This window comes from Ovis aries, chromosome 5 (genome assembly GCF_016772045.2).
Source record: "Ovis aries strain OAR_USU_Benz2616 breed Rambouillet chromosome 5, ARS-UI_Ramb_v3.0, whole genome shotgun sequence".
Taxonomy (NCBI): domain Eukaryota; kingdom Metazoa; phylum Chordata; class Mammalia; order Artiodactyla; family Bovidae; genus Ovis; species Ovis aries.
The window spans coordinates 30,063,914-30,079,516 of NC_056058.1; the positions used below are offsets into that span (position 1 = coordinate 30,063,914).

At 36.2% G+C, this 15,603-nt stretch overlaps 1 long non-coding RNA gene across 1 annotated transcript in view; it reads left to right on the top strand.

The window, feature by feature from the left end:
• LOC132659876 (uncharacterized) overlaps positions 1-5,009 on the top strand; it is a 113,458-nt gene extending 108,449 nt beyond the window's left edge. The window contains exon 2 of the long non-coding RNA XR_009600833.1: positions 4,116-5,009. This is a non-coding gene — a long non-coding RNA (uncharacterized LOC132659876). The remainder of the gene's footprint in view (positions 1-4,115) is intronic.
• The last annotated feature ends 10,594 nt before the right edge of the window (positions 5,010-15,603 follow it).

Here is a 15,603-nt window from a genome sequence, read left to right on the forward strand (position 1 = left end):
AATTATCTGTTTTTAATTGGGTCTCCTTTATCATTTCTAGATCTTTGTTAAAATAATCTGTACTTAGATTGGTTCCTTCTCTTAATTCAGTTAGCATTTTTAATACCAACTTCTAAAATTCATTGTCTAGTAGACTGATTATTTCTGTTTCATTATTTTTTCACGCATTTTCTCTTGCTTTTTGAATTGAGAGTCATTCCTCTACTGTTTCATTTTACATTACTTTCTCTGTCTCTGTGAATTAGGTGAAAGTTACCTATTGTGGTTTTGAAGGGGTGTTTTTATGCGGAAGCATCTGCATATAGACTGTGCATGCCCAGTATCTTTGGTGTGAAGGCTAGATATGAGTTGGATGTCAGCATGCTTTTCCTTAGGGTGTGCTGGCCACTATCAACTTGATAGGGGCATGTGGCTGGTGTTGGAAAAACTGGAGCCTGCAGTGGATGTGAGGTAGGAGTTTCTCTCTGCTCAGAGGCGGTCCTTACCTTGTCAGGGCAGGGTCTGCTCCCAAGCTGTTGAAGCAGCTGCCCTGAAGCTCACACTTGAGCTGGCTCTGTTCCCTTTAAGTGTATGCTTTCTCTTCTCCCCACACTGGGACCTTTGCCTCAAAGGAGGAGAGTGCTGAAGTAAGTGTCTGCCATTTGACTCAGACACAGCCCCTGTTGCAGTCATCCCATATCTAGTACAAGGTGGTGTGTAGTAGGTGGAGCAAGAGTGTTCATTCGGCTGGGTTTGGGGATTACAGCGTTGTGGGAACTGAAGCCACTGGAAGTCTGGGCCACTTCTGTGCTACTGTTTGAGTCAGAACCAACAACAGCCATCACACCCACCTGGACTCCCGGCCCCTGACCCCCTCTGCATCCCTCGATCAAGTCCTTGCCACCCTAGACCTGTGCCATGCTGTGGCTGGGGTGAGAAGGGCTTGGGGGCCTCACTCAGCTTGGGTTGAGCCACATGGTAATGTGGTAGGTGCTAAGACAGAGCTCTCTCTGCCCTGTCTTGTGGGAAACAAGAGTGGCACACCTCTCACAAGTGATGTCTAGACTTAGCTTTCTGCAGCTTTCTTTCCATCACAGTGGCTCTCCAGACAGTCAAGGGGGCTTGTCTTCTCTTTGTAGGACCCCAGGACTGGGATGCCCAGTCTGTGGCTTGACCTGCAAACTCCCCAGCATGAATGTTCCCTTGTGTAATCTCCCTTTTCTCCTTATTCCTTTCCCAGGGGCATGGGTTAACCTGATGTTTTTCTTCTCATCCTATTCATTTATGTGGGAATCTTTCTTTCTGCCTTGGTTGTTGTATAGGCATTCTGAAAGTTTCTAGTTAGTTTTTCATGAGGATTATTTCACATATGCATGTATTTTTGATGTGTTTGTGGGGAAAATGAGCCTTTTCTCCTGCCATCTTGATCCACTTCCACCTCTTGTCTCTCTTCATAGCCATTCTAATAGGTATGAGGTGATATTTCATTGTGGTTTTGTATATATTTCCCTAGTTATTAGTAATGGTGAGCATCTTTCATGTACCTGTTGGCCATTTGCATGCCATCTTAGGAAAAATTTCTATTTAGTTCTTCTAGCCATTTTTTAATCAGGTATTTTGTTGAGCTGTATGAGATCTTTATGTATTTTGGATATTAACCCCTTTTCTGATACATAGTTTACAATTTTTTTTCCCATTCTATAGGTTGCCTTTTCATTTTCACTTTTTCTTAACTGCGGAAAAGATTTTAAGTATAATGTAGTTTGATCTGTTTATTTTTGCTTGTATTATTCGTACTTTTGCTGTTATTTTTGTTTTGGTCTCTCAGTCTTGTCTCTTTGTGACCCCATGGACTGTAGGCCGCCAAGGTCCTCTGTCCTCTACTGTTTCCCAGAGCTTACTCAGATTCACGTCTATTGAGTCAGTGATGCTATCTAACCATCTCAGCCTCTGCCACCTCCTAGTCCTTTTGCCTTCAGTCTTTCTCAGTATTTGTACTTTGGTATTATATGAAAAAATTATCACAAGACCAATATGAAGGAGCTTCTTCCCTATGTTTTGTGTGTGTGTGTGGTGGGGGGGGGGGGAGTTAAATTAGGGCTCATGTTTAAGTCTTGGATCCATTTCAAATGTTTTCCCAGAAGATGGCACTGTAGTTCAAGTTTGGGGTTTCCTTTCACTTGAGTTGCCCCTGGTGCTGCACTCTTGGGGATGCATAAAAACAGCTGGTGTAGAGAAGCTGGTGGTAGAGTGGAGAGAGGCAAGGGCTTAGCACCTGAGGCTTTGTGAGTGCCCACTGCCCAGGAGGAAACTCCTCAAGCGGTGGTACTCCTAGAGTTACCCAGGCAAACCTTTTGCTAGAAGCAGACACAGGGAGTATATTTCTTCTAGGCCCTTTGTTATTCTTGTCTGCCTTTCCCCCTTTCATTTTCCTTTCCTCAGTTATAGAGGTCCCTCCTTAGAAATTGTGCTGCTGGGGTGAAAGTGGTTTCTCTGGCTGTGATCCATGTAGCTATTGGTCAGTCACTCACCACTTTTGCTTTCTACCTCCCATGTGAGGAGGTCACCATTGTCATCACTGGCCAAAACCCAGCAGATTGCATTGTCACCCTGGAAAGGGGGACTGACTCCACAAGATCCTCTCTTATAGTGCCTTCAAACTCAAGTCTATCCCATTCCAAGGGCATACCTGGTTTTTCCGTCAGGCTGGCTGGACTGCCACAAATTACTCATTTCCCTTTCGTGCCTGCTTTATTTTACACCCTCTTGGTTTGCTTATACTCTGATCATAGTGAGTAGGGTGGGGCAGGCTTGCATATGCAGCCCCCTTTAAAATTATATCAACTTCCTTTCTGAAGCACAGGTGTGTAGAGTTCTCCTGGGTGTTCTGGTGTAATATGCAGAGTCCCTTGTATTTAGTTATTAAGAAATAATTAATTGTTCCTTTTCTCTCTCCTCTCTGTTTACAACTCACATCTCCACAATGCTGATGTCACTGCTGCAACATGGTTTTGTTTTTTTTTTTTTTTTCCTGAGTTATTTTCTTACTAGTTTTCTTGGGAATCACAATCAGCACCTTAATTTAAAACAGATTTAGAATAATTCTACTTTAATGTCAGTAGTATGCAAAAACTTTGCTCCAACATACTTCTGTTGTCTTATTGCTCTTTTGTAATATTGCTGTCATATGAGCTAAAACTATGTTATAGCCATGCAATACAGTTGTATAATTATTGCTTTATGCAGCTACCTTAAAAGAAAAAAAAGTGAGTTATAGTGTCTTATAATATCTATGTAGGTACCATTAATGGTGCTCTTTACTTCTTCATGTTGATTCACATTAGTATCTAATATCCTTTTACTTTAGCTTGAAGAATTTTGTTTTGTATTTTTATGAGGCAGGTCTGCTACTGATAGTGTTTTTGAGAATGTGTATTTACTACTTTATGCTTAAAGGAAAGTTTAGAGTTTTTGTTTCTTTCATTTCTTTACAAATGTCTCCTCACTCTCTTCTAGTTACAGTGGCTTTTGATGAAAAGTTAGCTGTTAATCCCTTGTATTTAATAAATGATTTTTCCTTGCTGCTTTCAAGATTTTGACTATGACTTGCATATATGTAAATCTCTTTGAATTTGTTCTATCTATAGTAAACTAAGCTCTCAAATATGCAGATTAATGCTTGTCATAAAATTAGAGAGTTTTATACCATTATTTATTTCCCTTTCTCTGCCTCTTCTTTTGGGATTTCTATTATATATTCCTTAGTGAACTAATGGTGTCCCACTAGTCTTTGAAGCTCATTTTTCCTCCTCAGTTTTGTTTTCTGTCTGCTCCCTAGACTGAATATTATTATTGACTTGCCATCAATTTCACTATCTTTTGCCAGCTCAACTCTATTTGAATCTCTCTTTAGTGAGTCTCTCTAGCAAATTTTTATTTTTTTAATTTAAAATATTAATTAAAAATTTAGTGCATTTTACATAACTAGGATTTGTTTTTATAATTACAACTTCATTATTGATATTCTCTATTTGAAATATTGTTATACATTCCTTTAATTCTTTGTACTTGTTCTGGTAGTTTTAAAAATATTTATAATAGCTTATCTAAACCCTGCTTATTTAACTTATATGCAGAGTACATCTTGAGAAACACTGGGCTGGATGAAGCACAAGCTGGAATCAAGATTGCTGGGAGAAATAGCAATAACCTCAGATATGCAGATGACACCACCCTTATGGCTGAAAGTGAAGAACTAAAGAGCCTCTGGATGAAAGTGAAAGAGGAGAGTGAAAAAGTTGGCTTAAGGCTCAACATTCAGAAAATGAAGATCATGGCATCTGGTCTCATCACTTCATGGCAAATAGATGGGGAAGAGTGGAAACAATGACAGACTTTATTTTGGGGGGCACTCCAAAATCACTGCAGATAGTGACTGCAGCCATGAAATTAAAAGACATTTACTCCTTGGAAGGAAAGTTATGACCAACCTAGACAACATATTAAAAAGTAGAGACAACTCTGCCAACAAAGGTCTGTCTAGTCAAGGCTACGGTTTTTCCAATAGTCATGTATGAATGTGAGAGTTGGACTATAAAGAAAGCTGAGCACCGAAGAATTGATGCTTTTGAACTGTGGTGTTGGAGAAGACTCCTAAGAGTCCCTTGGACTGCAAGGAGATCCAACCAGTCCATCCTAAAGGAGATCAGTCCTGAGTGTTCATTGGAAGGACTGATGTTGAGGCTGAAGCTCCGGTACTTTGGCCACCTGATGCAAAGAGCTGACTCATTTGAAAAGATCTTGATGCTGGGAAAGATCGATGGCAGGAGGAGAAGGGGATGACAGAGGATGAGATGGCTGGATGGCATCACTGACTAAATGGACATGAGTTTGAGTAAACTCTGGGAGCTGGTGATAGACAGGGAGGCCTGGCGTGCTGTGGTCCATGGGTTGCAAAGAGTCAGACATGACTGAGTGACTGAACCTAACTGAAACTATTACTAAATCCAAAATGTGTTCCCACTCATGGACACTTGCATTGGCTAATATAGTGTGTGGCACACTTTCCTGTTGGAAAATTTTGCTTGCTTTGACCAAAGCAGAATTCTGAAAGGACATCAGATAGTGCAAGAACAATATATATCAAAGGTTCAGTTGAACCTGCAGTATATTAGTCTCTTTACTATGGTGGTAACAGTTTTTTTCCTGAAGAATTACTCCTTGCTGAAATAACTGAATGCTGAATACATAATGACATGCAGATAAAAAGGTAAGACCAGAGGGAGTCAGAACACACAACAGTCCTATAATTTGAAGATAAAGGAGCTTAAACTTTTAGGATCATTAATCTGCTTGGTATTGAGAGTCTCTCTTGCCAATATAATTGAACAAAATAATTAATGTACAACAATGAGGACAGCTTTTACATGCTTTCCTTTGTTTAATTTTTATCACATTCTTGATGCATTGCCAGAAGTTTGATTTTTATGTTAAGGTGGTATGTTCTGCATGTTGCATTTCTTTCTCCTTTAAAGGTGGAAAAAATTTATAAAAAGGAACAGATAATTAATATTATTATATTGTTTTAATCTTAGGCTGTGATACATATGCATCCCTGATCATGTTTACAGCCTGTATTTCAATAGTTTGTATCTTTTCATACTCCGTGTACTGAAAAACTGAAGCTTAAAGAAATTAATTCTGCACTTTAAATTGCTAAATTCATTTCTACCTAAGAGATCTTTGTATTTCAGTCTGTTTCCTCTCTGAAACACTCATCCACGAAGTTTACACATGGTTGGCCTTTTCTAAACATCCAGTTCTTTGTTTATTATCGCCTCCTAAGAGAAGGCTTCCTCCATCAACCAACCAACCATGTCATTCTACTCAATGTTTACTGCAGAATTCTTTGTTTTCCTTAATAATGATAAAAAGTACCTATTGTCTACTTTCTTCTACTAGAATATAAACTTCACAGAAAGAGATCATACCTGTTTCCAAAGCCTTTTTCTTCCCATTGCCTAGAACAGTACCTGACACAAGTGACTACACGATAATTTATACTAAAAGAGTGTATGCATGGTTCTCTTCATAAATAATACAATTTAAGCTCTAGTTTAAAAAACGCCAGTGAACCTAAGCATGTACTTAACGTTGTTTCAGAAACTGCTGAACCCAGGTCTCCCGCATTGTAGGCAGATTCTTTACCATCTGAGCTGCCAGAAAAGCCCTCAAAAACTACACAACATTCTAAGTTTGTTTATAAAGAAAAAGCTGTTTTCATTAAGGAAAAAAAAGGACTGAAGAAAAGTGGATGAACTAAGAAATGGAAAAAAAAAAAAAGTTACTGTCCAAAGCCTTTAAAAAAAAAAAATTCATTTCACTGACGACTGGTCATAATAGGGCTTCCCTGATAGCTCAGTTGGTAAAGAGTCTACCTGCAATGCAGGAGACCCCAGTTTGATTCCTGGGTCCAAAATATCCTCTGGAGAAGGGATAGGCTACCCACTTCAGTATTCTTGGGCTTCCTGATGGCCTGGAGTAACTATAAAGATCTTGTAGTTACTGTGTTAATGTAGACCTTCAGGTTTAGCACTATAAAATGCCTGACTAGGCAGCTTTGGTACCTACACCCTCTTACGGATTCCAGCTTCTTTTGTCAGCAAATCTCTGGACTTGCCAACAGAACTCTTTCAGTACCTTAAGACTATGATCATGAGTGATGAACCTTGAGCAGATATTCTCAAAACCTGGTGCTCAGTCCAATGACAGGCCATAAGGATCGTTCGCAAGGTATTGATATATAAAAATGAATGTATTTTCTTCCATTCTTACAAATAAATGCCATGCATCCTTAACAGCTCCACTGTGTACAGTACATAGGAGTGAGGAAGTGTTGGTAGTAATTATTATACTTACTGCATTATTACTACTAATAGTGAACATATACAGTATTTCTCTATATCAAGTATTGTTTTGAGAACTGTTCATATGTTAATCAGTTTAACCATTACAAAAATTCAGTGACGTAGGGACTTTTTAATTAGCCCCAATTTTTCAAATGAAAAACTGAAACACAAAGTTTAAAAAGACTTACACAAGGATATATAATGAAACTAGGATTTTATCCCTTAACTATTAAAATATACTTAAATTTTGCATTGACTGATATAAAATGAAAACAAAAATGAACTACTTTCAGGTTTTTTTTCCTTAATCTTTAGAATATCAAAGCATGTGGTCTTTCATAAAGGCCATGGATAAAGCATTTTAGAACTGATAAATTAGAAGAACTTTTTCTAAAAGGAAGTGAGAAGATGGAGCGATAGAAAAGTATGCTTATATTCCTATGCTTGACTAGTGGCAATGGTGAAAGAATAGGCAATGAAAGAACAGGGCAAGAACTGTGGCCAAAGAATAGCCAAAAAACAACAACAACAACAACAACAACAAAAACCCATGAAAGAGATTAATACCCAGGGAGGCAGAAGCTCAGTGTTGACATTTTGTGATTATATTCATGTCCCTAATTTGTACCTATAACAATAAGGACCCTTGAGAACAGTTTCTTATAGTTTAAAAATAACTTATGGTCACCATATAAAATTGTGGCCTAATAATCAATCAAAAACTTCAGTATAGTTAAGAATAATATATCTCCCAAATGTGTAGTTTTTATCTTTCAGACTCGGCAAGTTAGGCCATGTAATATTACATTAAGTGTTCTAATCATGGCAAAATAAAGTGTTTGAAAATGATAAGCATCTGAAAAAAGTATTTGCTGGGGAAGTTGGTATTAAACTTTAATTTGCAGAGTTGCCATAGTGATTATTTTATTTTGTTAATTTTTAAGTGTTCTGAGAGAGTACTTAATTATTTTCTAGTGTATTTCCTCAGTGTCCCCAATTAAAGAAACAGCAATATACTATTGAAATACTAATACTACATATAATTTAAAAGTTGAATTAATAATGGCTATAACCCAATAACATGACATAGGACTTGGCAGTATCACATAATCACTAATTATGATCTTATAAATAATTATTGATAGTTAACTGCATTAACATTTTTCTCATAATTACATTTGACAGCAAAATATTAAGGAAAGTCAACCTTACAGTTTACTGCCAACACAGAAAAATCTAGAAGTAAGCACTCAATTCTACAAATTGTTAATTCAGATAAGGTAACATTTGCCACATTATATTTTTCTAATTAAAATATATGGAGAAAAAGTAATAATGAAAATTGAAATATTTTATGTTTGTTCTATTTAACATGTTATTTTTCCTATATCTTAATTCACTGGACAAGTAAAGCCTGTGAGTAAGGAAATATTTACTACTATATTATTGTATTAGCAGCTTACATATCTGTCTTATGCATTGTATTATGAAATTCTTGAGTGTGAATTAGATATTTTTATCTCTAGTAACTATATCTGTGCCTGATATAAAATAGGTATTAAATGAGTTATTTGCTCATTTGCAATTTAATCCATTTTATACAACTTTATAAAATAAGGCAAATAAATGTCAAATTCTGAGTTACAATCATATATGCAATTGTACAATGAAACTATTATCTATATTAACTGGATATTAAAGCTGAAGTATTAATGTTTCTATGGAATATTTTCTATAATTTTCTTTGTTTTGATAGCATGTCTCTGGAACTGGCATGAACATTCAGAACTAGTTGAATTTCAACACTGTTTCATTATGGGGAAAAATAATTTTGTTTCACATCTCAAAATATAGCATTGTATCCTAGAGAAAGTTGGTATTTGTGGACAATAAAGCTCACTTTAATTAAACATTCAAAATGCTTCTCCTCATCCTTGTCATCTCACTGATATGAAATGACTTGAATAACAGAAGACCCACTAAGAACAATCAAGCACATTCCTTCACAGCCTGTCTTATAGCCACACTGCCTTAGCTCTAGTAGTGTAGATATATCTAGTAGACCTGGACTATCTTCCTGTGGTATTTAAGCATGTTCACATTTGCCTCTGGATACATGAGCACTTCTGACAGCTTAGCTAAATTCCTTGCACATATGTGCACATCTGAAGACAGGAACATTGTCTCTTGTGAGCAAAAGGCCTGTACAGATCTCTCAGTAGTCAATGTTGTTGGCATAGCTGCCAGAAGATGAAAGAGTCTCCTCAGTTACTATCATAAAGCAAAGGACCCAGAGCATGAAAAAGAATGTGGTAGACTTCAAACAAAGGAACATCACCCATCCAATTGGTATCAAATCATAAATTCTCTGTTATGTATGAAGCTTAGCTTCCCTGATACAAGATTTGAGTAGATGACATACATCTGGTAAATATGAACATGCAGAGCTATGGAAGCCATCTAACTCAGCCAGAATAGCAGCATAGGGATGAGGATGGTATTATTTTTCATTGACTCTAGTCTAACTTGCAACTCCTGAAAATTATCCAAGTGTTTAATTCGGGTTGTTCAATTCAGAAAGTAACTGCCTTTTCACAATATTCATTTACAACAACCGACAATTTTTTTTTTCACTTTTGCCTGATATGCAATAAGAATTTAATAAAAGCTAGTTATTATGGTTAATATTATTATAGTGTTTACTCTATAAAGGACCTGGTAGAATATATAAAGATATATAAATTGTGGACCTGTCAATACAAGGTCTCACAATCTAGTTGAGAAGAACAAACACTGAGGCAAAAAATCAGTATACGACTGAAGCAACTTAGCAGCAGCAGCAGCAGCAGGATGTTTAGAAAGGAGGAGTAGAGACTAAGTTATTGAAGAACAATTCAAAGAAAGATGTACCTCAGTGGGAACTTCAGGAATGGCTTATAGCTTTAAAAGGACTTAAAATGCATTTAAAAGAGAAACAGAGATATTGAGGACAAAGATTAGCAAGTTGAATGAGTATACTATATTCAATTGCATGAGACTGGAAATACAAAAAATACTAACTGTGTATTAAGGATAGCAAGATACTCAAATATATAATTTAATAGCAAACGTTTTTCATATCCCAGAGTCTTTGCTCATATTATTCTTATCACCTTGATATAGCCTTTTAGATGATAGGTTGGGAAGCAGGATATACACATGAAAAGAATGAAATTAGACCTTATTTTATACCATACACAAAAGATAACATGGGTTAAAGACTTAAATGTAAAACCTCAAAATTTCAAACTCTTAGTAGAAAACATAGGGAAAAATCTTCTTGACACTGATCTGGGCAATGGGTTTTTTTGGGTGTGACACCAAAAGCATAAGCGACAAAAGTTAAAATAGACACATGGGATTACTTAAGTCTAATGGGCTTCTGCAAGAGAAAGGAAAGTGTCAGCAGAGTGAAAAGGCAACCTATACAATGGGAGAAAATATCTGCAAGTCACCTATCTGATCAGGGTAAGGAACTCCTACAACTTAATAGCAAAAGCCAAATAATCGTATTTTCAAAATGGGCAAAAGACTTGAACAGACATTTCTTTAAAGAAGACATACAAATGGCCAACAGGTATATGAAAAGGTGCTTAACACCACAAGTCATTAAGGAAATGCAAATTAAAATCACCTGTAAGAATGGCTATTCTCAAAAAGACAAGAGATAACGAGTGCTGGGAAGACTGTGGAGTAAAGGGAAGCCTTTATACTGTTTTTGGGAATGTAAATTGGTACAGCCATCACAGACAATTATATGGAAGTTCTTTGAAAAATAACAAGTAGAACTACCTTATGATTCAGCAGTCCCATTTCTGGGTACACATCTAATAGAAATAAGACCAGTATCTGGGAGAAATCTGAATTTCCATATTAATTGCAGGGTTAGCCAAAATGTAGAAATACCAATGGATGAATGAATAAAGAAAACATAAATATATTTACACATATACATACAATGGGATATTATTCATCCATAGGAAAAAAAAATTTGCCATTTGTGATCAAATAGTTGAAACTGGATGAAACAAGCCAAACAGAGAAAGATACTGCATGACCTAATGTATGTGTGGAATCTAAAATAGTCAAACTCATAAGACAAGGGAGTATACTGGTAGTTACCAGGAGCTGGGAGGAAGGAAAAATGAAATGATGTTGGTTAAACCATCGAAACTTTCAATTATACTAGATGATTAAGTTCTGGATGTCTAGTGTACAGCCTTGTGACTATAGTTATATCAATAGTATGCACTTTAAATGTGCTTGGAGGGTGGATCTTAAATGCGCTAGAAAGTAAGGAAGGAAAGAAGAAAGGGAGAAAGGAGGAAAGGAGGGATGAAAGACAAGGTGGAGGGGAGGGGAAGGGCAAAAGAAAAGAAAGAAAATGCTACATAAAACAGTAAGAAAGAAAAATGTGTTATATACTTACAATGAAAAATTATTCAACCATAAAAAGAAGGAAATCTTGCTACATGCAGTAACATGAATTTGATAACATTATGCTAAATGGAATAAGGCAGTCACAGAACAACACATACTTGATTATTCCCTTATATGAGATATATATTATAGTAATATTTATAGAAGCAGAAAGTCATTGCCAGAAGCTAGAGAGAGAAATAAATGAGGAGTTGAACGTGTATAAAGTTTCAATTATGCAAAATGAATAATTTATAGAGATCTACAGCATTGTGCTTATGGCTAAAATACTCTACTATATATGTCAACCTTTATAAATAAAATGGTAGGTCTCATGTTATTTTTGCCACAATAATAAATAAAAATTTAAAAGTCCTTGCTATTATAATGCATACCAGGAACTGCTTCAGAAAGCTCACTGCTATTTCTGCAATTGAAGTACACCAGAACTCATGGTTGATGGGTTTCCCTGGTGGCTCAGATGGTAAAGAATCTGCCTGCAATGGGGGAGAACTTGGTTTGTTCCCTGGGTTGGAAAGATCCCTGAAGGATACCCTGGAGGAGGGCATGGCAACCACTCCAGTATTCTTGCCTGGAGAATCCCCATGGATAGAGGAGCCTGGTGGACTACAGTCCATGGGGTTGCTCAGTTGGACACAACTGAGCGACTAAGCACAGAACTCATGGATGATGGGGTATAAAGTGATATTCTGAAGTAGTACAAAAAAAATGCTCACATTTAGGTGTAGAAAAATAACAAATTATTTGCAGCCTAGAGATCATATTAAATTCTGTTCATAAACAGAAGCAAAGAATATACTGTTTTTGCCACTTGAGGGATATTTAAAAAGCCCATATGAATGTGATGAAGCAACAGATGAGATCTGAAATCTACAGAAAGCTACAAGATCTTAACAGAGATTTTTTTAGGCTGTTCACATAAAATACTATCTTTTAAGAAAGAAAAGAGATGGATGGATTAGAAATTAACAATGAGTTTCCTATATTCTGAATAATGAATTTGTTTTATACTTTTTCTCACTCACTCCAAAGAAATAAACAACTGTAGGTAATTAATAACATGTATAATTATACATCATTTGTTGTTCAGTGAAAATAACACATTAAATACCAAAATGAGAATGATCCATAATGTGTCTGTCATACATGAAAAATGGAATACATAAAATAATGTGTCACAGGCAGAGATTAATGAACCCAAGTCATCTAGCAGTAGTACTTCCATCCATAAGTTATTGTGGTGGGGATGGGAGCTCAAATTCAAGGCATTAAAGTCATCTGAGGCAACGATAAATCAAACTGAAAGACACTATGTACCATAATAAGTTGACGGGATATACCGAAGAAAAAAAGCCTTATATATGGCATTGTCTTTTCAAAAATCAATCCAATAACAAAAGGAATGAAGACAAAAAAGTTGTCTCCAATTCATTAGGAAATGAAAGAAAAACACCAATACAGTATACTAACACATATATATGGAATTTAGGAAGATGGCAATGACGACCCTGTATGCAAGACAGGGAAAGAGACACAGATGTGTATAACGGACTTTTGGACTCAGAGGGAGAGGGAGAGGGTGGGATGATTTGGGAGAATGACATTCTAACATGCATACTATCATGTAAGAATTGAATTGCCAGTCTATGTCTGACGCAGGATGCAGCATGCTTGGGGCTGGTGCATGGGGATGACCCAGAGAGATGTTATGGGGAGGGAGGTGGGAGGGGGGTTCATGTTTGGGAACGCATGTAAGAATTAAAGATATTAAAATTTAAAAAAATTAAAAAAAAGAAAGAAAAAAAAAGTTGTGTTTAGAAGGTGAATAAATAAATTTCAAAGAAGTGAAGGACTAGAAACAAACTCATACTAAAACTAAGGAGTATGGCAACCTTGGAAATACTGAGCATGCTTAGTCACTCAGTTGTGTTTGACTCTGTTACCCCATGGACTGTAGCCCACCAGCTCCTCTCTCCGTGACATTCTCCAGGCAAGAATACTGGAATGGGTTGCCATTTTCTTCTCCAGGGATCTTCCCTACCCAGGGATTGAACTCACATGTCTTCCATTTCCTGCATTGCAGGCAGATTTTTACTGGCTAAGCCACCAGGGAAATACTGAGGTGGAACACATATAGGCTTCAAAATCAAATGCGGATATGGGGTTTCATGTTCTAAGTAACTGAAGTGAAACCAGTTAATTCAGGCTGTTGTAGTGTATATTGCTTTATCCTATATTTCTTTATCCTCCTGCTTATTTCTTGATTCAAGAATATCTCGCATTGGCAAAGAATGGTAGTTTCTTGATCATTGTCTATTCTCATGTTCTGTCAAAATTTAAACTAACTCTGAACAGTACTAGTCAACATTCTAGGAGAACAGAAGACAAGAAACATGATTTGATAGAGAATGAAAAGTGAAAGAGAATTTTCCTTCATGCAGATTTGTCTATATGCCCAATAAGCAGAATGCAAGCACCTAAGACATATCCAGAAAAGTAAACATTTCTCAAAGTATATTTATATTGATACAGATATATATTCCTCCCCAAAGAAATTTTCCAACTCTTTATTTTTATAGTTTTTAACCAAGAGTAGATGTTAAATTTACAAAATGCCTTTTTAATATCTATGGAGATAACTGTATGCTTTTCCTACCAATACAGAAAATGGTTTGTATAATTCTAGAATTCATAGAAAACCCATACATGTTAACAGTATATCATTTTTTAGGATGTTTCTGAATTATCTATAGTTGCCTGTTTCGTCCTCCTTTTGAGTTTTGATACCAATATTGTGATAGCACCTTAAAAAGAATTTTAAGACTTTTCTCCCTTCAAATTGTATAAATACAACTGAAATTTTATTTCTTAGAAGTGTAATAGAATTGCTCCAAGAAAACTTTGGGTGACTTTTGGAGATTAGTCCTTCAATAATTTTCTCTATTTTACTTATTATGATTGGTGAGTTTGCTTTCTGTCTTCTGAAGTTGCTTTGATAATTATGTTTGCCCATAACGTTGTCTGTTGATATTCTAAAATTTATTTGTATAGTAATCAAGATTTTCTTTTCAGATGCTTTTAAACCAGCTTGTATTTCGTGTATGTTATTTCTTTATAAGGATTTCTTATTTTGTGATTTATGCCTTTTTATCATTTTCCCACAAAGATCAGTTCTTGCATTAATTTATTAGTGCTTCCATTTTCATTTCTAATTTAAAATTTTCTATTTTTACCTTTATTAAGTTTTGTTATGCTTTTTATTTATTAAGCTTTAAGCTTATATGCTTTATTAAGCTTTTGTTATAGTTTCTTTTGTCCTGAATATTTATTGGAAGGACTGATGCTGAAACTCCAACCCTTTGGCCGGGCCACCTGATGCGAAGAACTGACTCATTGAAATAGACCCTGATGCTTGGAAAGATTGAAGGCAAGAGGAGAGGGGATGACAGAGGATAAGATGGATGGATAGCATCTGTGGACATAAGTTTGAGTAAGTGATGGGAGTTGGTGATGGATAGGGAAGCCTGGCATACTGCAGTCCTTGGGGTCGCAAAGAGCCAGACACAACCGAACGACTGAACTGAACTGAAGCTTTCTTTGGATTTGTTGTAGTTGTTACAACTTTAGTTGGTTGCTCAATTCCCTTATTTTAATTCCACTGTTTATTAATATATGCTTTTTAGACAATATACGCTTATCTGAATGCTGCTTTAAGTGTATCTAAGGCTGTAGTGTATAGTTGTTAAGAATCCCAACACTGGAAATAGACTACTTGGGTAAAATTCCTCTTCATTTACTAGTTGTGAAATTGGGAAGCAAGCCACTATGCCTTGCTGTGGCTGTATTTTCTCATCTATGAAATGTTGATAGTAACAGTTTAACTGAATAGCTATCATGAGAATTAAATGGATTAATACAAGAACAATGCCTGACACCTAGAAGAACCTTTAAAAATAGTTCTTGAATGAAATATCTACATGATAGATATGTTTAATCTCAACTTTAATTCACATCTTGCAGAGTAGATAAAAAGGCTAATCTATAAACCAGGCACAAGGACTTCCAGTTGCAACATAAATTTCTGGATCTTAAGCAACATTCAAAATCTAAAACACCCTGGACCCAATAGAAATATCTTGGGTAAAGGACAGCTCTCCTGGAAACTGTATAGACTCAAGGCCAGTGGAGCCTCCCTAGCCTGTTGCAGCATGTTCTGGTTAGAGACTGTGGGATTAAA